Here is a 6,000-nt window from a genome sequence, read left to right as displayed (position 1 = left end):
ATAACTTTTGCACCAATATACAAATTTAGCTGCCATTTGACCTTTTATATGGAATTTGAAGATATGTAAAATCATGCAATTAAAATAACTTGGTACTTTTTTAGTTTTTAAAGAGAAGTTGAAATGCAAAAATTACATCTTTTAATTTTTTTAACACTCTAACAGCCACAATCCTATACAATAAAGACCCCCTGCTATTAACCGCTTAACCACCACAATCAACAGCATTTCCCCTCCCTCCATAAAAATGAAGCTGATCATGGTTAAATACAGCAATCACCTTTCCCAATGGTCATTTCGTATTTTTATTGGATAGGAAAGGTCCTATGTAGCTACCTGATTGATTTAGAAGGGAAACAAGACCCTAAATTTAAATAAGGGGTTACCCTCTTTTAAAGGGACTTTAAATGGTCCATGGCACATTAGTAAAAAACTTCACTTTATTTCAGACAGATAAAATACAAGCTGTGACGTTTTGGGTTACCCCCTTAATCATACATCATCATGATGTATGATTAAGGGGGAAACCACGAAACGTCACAGCTTGTATTTTATCTGTCTGAAATAAAATGACGTTTTTTACTAAGATGTTGTGTACCATTTACAGTGATATTTTGACATATAGAGATTTGGCAATATCCCTGGTTGTCACGGGCATCTAATGGTCACACTGACTGCTGTGCTATACATTGAGAGATATCTCTTTTAAAGGGACAGTAAACACCATGATATTTTTATATAACATTTCAATGCTTACTGAAACAACTTTGCAATATATTTTTATTATTTATTTTGCCCTCCTATAATGCGATTTAATTTTGAAAATTAAGCAATTTTTGAACTCAAAGAACTTGAAATGCACCCTGCTGTTACATATATGTCCCTAATTGAATTTATCACATAAAATCTACAAAACAATGCATTTTATACTAACTGTATGTCAGTGGATATACTTTTTATCTGTGGACTAAAATTTAGACTGGCTCCTCCTAATAATGCAAATGTTCGGTGGAGTTTGGCTATTGAAAACTAATTGCAGTAAAAAGGATGTTAATTTGTTTTTAAAAAGTTAAGACTTGGCTGATATGTTATTCTATAGCAACACAACAAAAATGTCTTGTAATATGAGGTGTTTACTATCCCTTTAAGTAAAGGGTTACATACTTCTCTAATTTGCAGATGATTTCCATGATAATAAAAATCATCATCTGAACTAAACATTGGGATAGTGTTTGATAAGTGGGTGAGAGGAAGTTTCATAGCCCCTATTAACCCCTTAATACAATAATCAACTTTATGTGGGGGGCACTGGTCCCAAATAAGTCTGTATCCCATTAAGGGACCAATTATGAGGGACACGCTAACTGTTTTACGAGAGCGATATCAAGATTATTGCGGCTGTCGGACGGAGCGCTCGTATTACAAGTTGAAAGTAAATGTGAACGCGGGAGGGCAATCGGGATTTACACTAAAATGATTAACGTGACCACAGAGCTCTGGTTAACTGTAACGCTCCAATAAAAACTGTTAGAAAACTAATCAAAAATACATTTAAAAGTGCAGTTATTGATAAAAAATTATAAAACAAAATATTGCACAAAAAAGTTATAAGGGCTCAAAGATATGAGTTCTCAGGTACTCGAAAAAAGGCAGACAAAGGGCTTAAACATAGAGATAGAAACATACATATACATGTCTATATATGGAAATTGTATGTATGTACATATATATTTATGTCTATTTATGTATTTCCAGACATATATACACATTTAAACAAATAAATACATATATAGACATTTATATAAGTGCATTTGAGTCCTTTGCAGTCAAGTAGATGAAAATGTGTTAAAGCATATTTATGCTGTAAATATTTGATATTCCATTGTTATGCACATTGGGGATTATGTTCTATGTATTTTGAATAGATATTCCCCATATATATCTTTATATACTCTATCTATACATATACATACTGTATATATATATAATGTATGTATATATATATATATATATATATATATATATATATATATACTGTAGATATATATACAATATATATATATATATATATATATATATATATATATATATATATATAGTACCAAAATATTATCAAATATATATGTATATATAAATATGTATTTATAAATAAATAGAACATATTCTGCTATGTGAAGAACATTGGAAAATTGGAATGTGAAATATTCATATTTTCATGATAGGTTAGTGTACTTGAAAAAATGTGATCAGGTTTGCGCATGAGTAGGGTTAGGTCTTTTCCCCCACTTTTCTTGCTCCATTGACTTCAATGGGGGAATACGTTACCATGGTTGCGATATTCTAACTTCAGAGTTTTTGCACGTGTCGGGTTAGAGCTTATGCAAAAACATTTTTGGTTTCAACTTATAAGACATGTGCTACCTGATGCGCTAAAAAAATCTTACTTCTAGCGCAGCTAATGCATACGTGGTAGCAATAAATATGCTCCACTCGTTATCTAGCCCTACGACTCTATACAACACAAACCCTACTCCTCATGTGAAAGAAAGGATTACACCTTCAGGTAACAAGGAATTGCCATAGAAATACCAATCACCTGTCTACTAGATGTCATCTCTTTCAAGGGGTCAGATATCCAGCTGATTACTTTGGCAACATAGTCATCTGAAACAGCATCTAGAGGTATGGCTCCATCTGTTGCTCCTCGCAATTCATTAGGGGCTATGAAATTATTTTTAAAACAGCAATCCTGCTTTTTAAATGAGTGATCCTTCCCACTAGTCAGGAGATTGTCATAACAATGATAAATATCCCACAGTATTGGCCTTGTTGTGGGCGTTCTTGTGATTCCATGGAAGCCTTTAAAAACTTCCATAATTATATCATAAGACCACCCCTTTATAAGAGTGGAGTTCTAGCATTCAAATGAGTTTCATGTCCTTATAACTGTAAGGTCACCATCATAGTAAATACCATCACTTTGCAGGAACAGCTAGCATCATGTTGGTGTGGTGTTTATGTCTGAGCTTATAGCTCCTGCTTTCTGAGCTAATAAAAAAAAAATCAGGTATTCAAGAAATAAGTGGTAGAACTGAGATAATATAAACAAATTAATTCTATTAAAGGGACATGAACCCCATTTTTTGTCCATTCATGATAAAGCTACAGCATCACATTTTTAACTTGCCAATTTACTTTTCTTATCAAATTTGATTCATTCTCTTGGTATCCTTTGTTGAAGAAGCAGCAAAGCACTACTGAGAGCTAGCTGAATACATTGTGTAAGCCAATGACAAGAGTCATATATGTCGAGCAGTTATCTCCCAGTAGTGCATTGCTGATCTTGCGCCAACCAAGAATGTTTTTCAACAAAGGTTTTTAAGAGAATGAAGCAAATTATATAACAGAAGTAAATTGGAAGGTTGTTTAAAAATTTTAAAAAAGTTCTATCTGAATCACAAAAGACAGATAGCTAGATTACAAGTTTTGCGTTAGGCTGAAAAAGCAGCGTTAACAGGTGCTAACACTGCTTTTTCACTACCGCTGGTATTACGAGTCTTGTAGGTACAGGTGTACCGCTCACTTTTTTGGCCAGACTTGGAAATACCGCAAATCCACTTATGTAAATTGTGTATCCTCTTTTTTCAATGGGACTTGCATAGCGCCGGTATTACGAGTCTGACAAAAAGTGAGTGGTAGACCCCCTCCTGTCAAGACTGGTACCGCATTTTAAAGTCAGTAGTTATGAGTTTTACACTACAACGCCGTAGCATAAAACTCCTAACTAAAGTGCTAAAAAGTACACTAACATCCATAAACTACCTATTAACCCCTAAACCGAGGCCCTCCCACATCGCAAACACTATAATACAATTTTTAACCCCTAATCTGCTGAACCGGACATCGCCGCCACTATAATAAATATATTAACCCCTAAACCGCTGCACTCCCGCCTCGCAAACACTAGTTAAAAATTATTAACCTCTAATCTGCCGTTCCAAACATCGCCGCCACCTACCTACATTTATTAACCCCTAATCTGTCACCCCCAACGTCGCCGCCACTATATTAAAGTTATTAACCCCTAAATCTAACCCTAACCCTAACACCCCCTAACTTAAATATAATAAAAATAAATCTAAATAAAAATAACTATCATTAACTAAATAATTCATATTTAAAACTAAATACTTACCTATAACATAAACCCTAAGCTAGCTACAATATAACTAATAGTTACATTGTAGCTAGCTTAGGGTTTATTGTTATTTTACAGGCAAGTTTGTATTTATTTTAACTAGGTAGAATAGTTATTAAATAGTTATTAACTATTTAATAACTACCTAGTTAAAATAATACAAATTTACCTGTAAAATAAAACCTAACCTAAGTTACAATTACACCTAACACTACACCATAATTAAATAAATTCCCTAAATTAAATACAATTAAATAAAATTATCTAAAGTACAAAAAAAACAAACACTAAATTACAGAAAATAATAAAAAAAATTACAAGATTTTTAAACTAATTACACCTAATCTAATCCCCCTAACAAAATAAAAAAGCCCCCCCCCCAAAATAAAAAGCCCTACCCTACACTAAATTACAAATAGCCCTTAAAAGGGCCTTTTGCGGGGCATTGCCCCAAAGTAATCAGCTCTTTTGCCTGTAAAAAAAAATACAAATCCCCCCAACATTAAAACCCACCACCCACATAACCAACCCTACTCTAAAACCCTCCCAATACACCCTTAAAAAAAACTAACACTAACCCCTTGAAGATCACCTTACCAGGAGACGTCTTCACCCAACCGGGCCAAAGTCCTCAACGAAGCCGGGAGAAGTCTTCATCCAAGCCGGGCGAAGTGGTCCTCCAGACGGGCAGAAGTCTTCATCCAGACGGCATCTTCTATCTTCATCCATCCGGCGCGGAGCGGGTCCATCTTTAAGACATCCGGCGCGGAGCATCCTCTTCCATCAACGTCTACTTACTAAATGACAGTTCCTTTAAGTGACGTCATCCAAGATGGCGTCCCTTCAATTCCGATTGGCTGATAGAATTTTATCAGCCAATCGGAATTAAGGTAGAAAAAATCCTATTGGCTGATGCAATCAGCCAAAAGGATTGAAGTTCAATCCTATTGGCTGATCCAATCAGCCAATAGGATTAAGCTGGCATTCTATTGGCTGTTCCAATCAGCGAATAGAATGCCAGCTCAATCCTATTGGCTGATTGCATCAGCCAATAGGATTTTTTCTACCTTAATTCCGATTGGCTGATAGAATTCTATCAGCCAATCGGAATTGAAGGGATGCCATCTTGGATGATGTCACTTAAAGGAACCATCATTTAGTAAGAGGACTTCGATGGAAGAGGATGCTCCGCGCCGGATGTCTTCAAGATAGACCCGCTCCGCGCCGGATGGATGAAGATAGAAGATGCCGTCTGGATGAAGACTTCTACCCGTCTGTATATTGTATCTATATAGGTATAAAGTAGATAATTGGAGTCCAGCACCATAAATTTGTAAAGTAGTTTCCAGCCTGTGTGCCCGTCACAATGGAGTATCAGCAAAACTCCAATAGATACAGTCCATGTACAAAATATGTGTCAGCACCACAGTACAAGCTTGCTTCTTTTTAAAGGTGAAAAATTATCTTTATTTAGGGTATAACAACCATAAAAAGCGACGTTTCGGACCTACATGGTCCTTATTCAAAGAGAATGTTTCACCTTTAAAAAGAAGCAAGCTTGTACTGTGGTGCTGACACATATTTTGTTCATGGTCTATATAGGTATAGATATATATTTTACAAAAAACAAATTCAGTTTGGCTACAGCACACTTGGTTAAACTCTGTTAGGAGCGTGCAAGAGCGATATATATATATATATATATATATATATATATATATATATATATATATATATATATATTTAACTTTACATCTCAATTGAAGTCTAGGGTAGTAGTTAACAAGGTCGCAATATCCAAT

Source organism: Bombina bombina, chromosome 1 (genome assembly GCF_027579735.1).
Source record: "Bombina bombina isolate aBomBom1 chromosome 1, aBomBom1.pri, whole genome shotgun sequence".
Lineage (NCBI taxonomy): Eukaryota > Metazoa > Chordata > Amphibia > Anura > Bombinatoridae > Bombina > Bombina bombina.
The sequence above is the reverse complement of the archived record's forward strand: the minus strand, read 5'-3'. Positions refer to the sequence as shown.